The sequence below is a fragment of the Neofelis nebulosa genome, chromosome 17 (assembly GCF_028018385.1).
Source record: "Neofelis nebulosa isolate mNeoNeb1 chromosome 17, mNeoNeb1.pri, whole genome shotgun sequence".
Taxonomy (NCBI): domain Eukaryota; kingdom Metazoa; phylum Chordata; class Mammalia; order Carnivora; family Felidae; genus Neofelis; species Neofelis nebulosa.
Genome location: NC_080798.1, coordinates 38,037,673 through 38,041,088, shown reverse-complemented (window position 1 = coordinate 38,041,088; position 3,416 = coordinate 38,037,673). Strand labels below are relative to the sequence as shown.

Sequence of the window (3,416 nt, the reverse complement as noted above, 5' to 3'; positions counted from 1 at the left end):
TTAGTTTGACTACTTCAGGCATCTCATGTAAGTGCAATCGTGCAGTGTTTGTCCTCTTGTGACTGGCTTATTTCACTTAGCAGAAAGTTCTCAAGGTTCACCCATGCTATTGCATATGACAGGATTTCCTTCTTTTCAAAGCTGAATAATATTCAATTGTATGTATACACCACATTTTCTTTATTCATTCATTGGTTGAAGGACATTTAGGTTGTTTCCATATCTTGACTGTAGTGAATAGAATGTAAAATGGGGCAGGCACTATGGAAAATAGCATGGAGGGTCCTCAAAAAAATAAGGGGCATTGCTAAGGAGCTTTTGGTTGTTATGTTCTCTGTGGCTTCTTCTTCATCTGGTGGGTAAGAGCAAGTGAAAAGAGAGAAGAGAGAGAAGAGAGAAGAAAGAGAGAGAGAGAGAAGGAATATGACAGGGATAGGGATAGGAATAGGGAGAAGGAGAGGCAGAAAATGAATGAATGATACCCAATTCATATTTGTTTTTTGTTTTTTGTTTTTTTAAGTTTTAAAAACATTTTTTCTTTTTTTTTTTTTTAATTTTTTTTAATTTTTTTTATTTTTTAATATATGAAATTTACTGTCAAATTGGTTTCCATACAACACCCAGTGCTCATCCCAAAAGGTGCCCTCCTCAATACCCATCACCCACCCTGCCCTCCCTAAAAATATGGAACGCTTCACGAATTTGCGTGTCATCCTTGCGCAGGGGCCATGCTAATCTTCTCTGTATCGTTCCAATTTTAGTATATGTGCTGCCGAAGCGAGCACTACCCAATTCATATTTGGATCATCACTGCACTAACCACATCAGGTTTCTGAATTTAAGATGCAGCTGAACTTATGAGCTGTGAGAACACAGACGTGTCTCACATTCTCTGTGCTTTAGTTTACCCAACCCCTAATGAGGGTCCAACAATTGTACTTCTATGTATTCTTTGGATAATCACATGAGATAAACCCAGTACATTATTTTTGTGATGCAATTTAGTCTTTACAAGGTCTCTTCTCATATGCCATTATTATTCTACACCTGCTTGGGCATATTCTGTAATGGCAGAGACCAGCCAAAATATCTATCAAAGGTTTTCTTTTGCCTGCATGAGGAGTTAAAATATGACCACTGAGATTGCCTGCTGAGACAATCAAAACGAATATTTACTTAGGCTAGTAATGATCAATGTCTTCTGAGTAATATGGAAATTGAGTTCAACACTCAGAATAAAGCTGAGGCTCTGAAACTAAGCAAAACAGTATTAGCTAATGTACTCCCCCACATAATTGCTTGTCTTTTGCTGCAATTTTCACAATGCAGGGATCATTTATGTGCACTTACACATTTTACTGTTGACTGCATGACTGTACAACACGTCGGGGAAAAAGGAAGCCACAGTAATAAGAATTCATCAAACATCCACAATTGCTCCTTTAAAAAAAAAGCCTCTAAGGAGAGTCTTAACACCAAACCCATTTATGAGCTGTCAGAAACTGTCAAAGACAAAACCTGGAAACTGGAATCCGGGGTGAGTTCAGTTCTTGCATCAACCACCAGCTATTCAGGGCTCTTAAGCAAATTCATAAAATGTCAAGGGGGAAGAAAAGGACAAGGAATAAAGTGTTATACTCATTGTTGCACATAGGAATCAAAGAACTCCGCTGTAAGAGGTCATGGCCTCTTACAGTGAAACAGTAAGACCCAGCAGATAAAAGACAGACTTGGTAGATTTGCTTCAAACCTGAGTTTGGGAAACATGATCCTTCATAGGTCCCCAAACCAGTCTCCTGAAGATTCTCAAGATGGGCTGACATCAGATAGATAAGGGGCCTGGAGTACAGTTGTTTACTGCTCTCTGGGCCCCTTCCCAACTTATTCAGAGGCAACCAGTTAGTTATTATTGGGCATTAATGTTAAAAATCACTAAACATATCATAATTATCTCCTACTTACAACCTATTAAATTATGTGTGCCCAGAAATGCTACCCAAAAATTCAGTCCTGGGCCACCTTATGACAGAAAGATTCCAGGCACAGAAAGGGAAATGGAGGTTTTACTTTGTTGATTCTATCATATGACAGGATTTTTTCATAAGCAGGACACCAATGAGTTAGTTACTCATCCTGACAAAATATATTCTATATCAGCGTATTGCTAACACCACAGGGTAAGTGAAACAGCAAAGGACAAAAAACTGTTAAGAAGGGGTGCTTTTCGCTTTTTTGTGTTTTTGTTTATCCTGTGCCTGGTCCTCTATGAACAAATTAACCCATTAATGTAGGGCATTATGCTTATTCTTTAGAGAAAAAAAAAAGTATACACATTAAAAGAGAATCATTTTAGATGTCAGGCAATCCATTGAAATAAAATTAATTAAAAAATTTTTTTTTCTTGACTGTTATATTTGAAAACAATCAGGTAACAAAAAAAGACACAAAATAGTGATTTTTAAGATACAGGGCAGCAAGTAATGAATGATTGTGCCCCCTGAAAGAGAGAATACAAATGAAGTGAGTGCCAAGATTGTCCCTGTTTGATGCTTGGAGAGAGTTTCTAGGCTGCAGTGCAGTACAGGAAAACTCAATCAAAGCTCAGATGATTCTGTGCCTTGAGCTTCAGCTGAGAAACAGGAGGCCAAGACAGGTAGGGTGTGTACAAAACAGAATATTAAAGAGAAGACGTTACAAAGACAGAGAACCCCAGAGGTCAAAGAGCACCCCCCCTCCCCGCCCCCCCGGAGCTGATCAGAATACGTGTGGGGATTTTACTCAAACTAAAGGCAAGTATCTGACGAGCCCAGAAGAAACTGTATGCAATAGACAGAGCCAGGAATAGCGCCTGCTGCCAAACTAAAAAAAAAAAAAAACCAAAAAACAAAAAACAAAAAAAACCTTATAATTCACTGGGTATTGGTAGAAAGGCCATGCTTCAGTCATGGGGGATTTTTTGTAGTTTCAGCAAACATAGCAAGAAAACACACATGCACATACTAACCTGGGCATTTACACATATCCATAAACATTTCTATATGGAACAATTAATATGTATAGTAAGCTAAAAATGAGCCCACAGTGTCTACCTCCCACTCCAATGGTGAGATCTGGCTGGCACCATGTCATACCTAGTTTACTTAAACGTTCCATGGCACTCCGCGAGCAATAGTTTCCGAGCTGTTGATTGTACCCTCATGGGGGGGGGAAGCTTATCAACTAGAGTACAATGCTTCTGTAGAGTGCCTATAACCATGAGTTTCACAGACTTTGTTCATTTCCACAGTTATTTAGCTGAGTACCTTTTCTCACACCTGCTTCAGTGAGATTGTTTTATACATGGTAGTACATTTAGAATCAGTTGTAATAGCCTGCATTTCATCCTGTATCCTATATGATTTTTTTTTAATTTGCTT

At 38.5% G+C, this 3,416-nt stretch overlaps 1 non-coding gene across 1 annotated transcript; it reads right to left on the bottom strand.

Annotated features, from left to right (window-relative positions):
- Positions 1-678: 678 nt before the first annotated feature.
- LOC131500539 (U6 spliceosomal RNA) lies at positions 679-785 on the bottom strand. The gene has a single exon (XR_009256344.1). It is a non-coding gene; the product is annotated as a U6 spliceosomal RNA (small nuclear RNA).
- Positions 786-3,416: the final 2,631 nt, after the last annotated feature.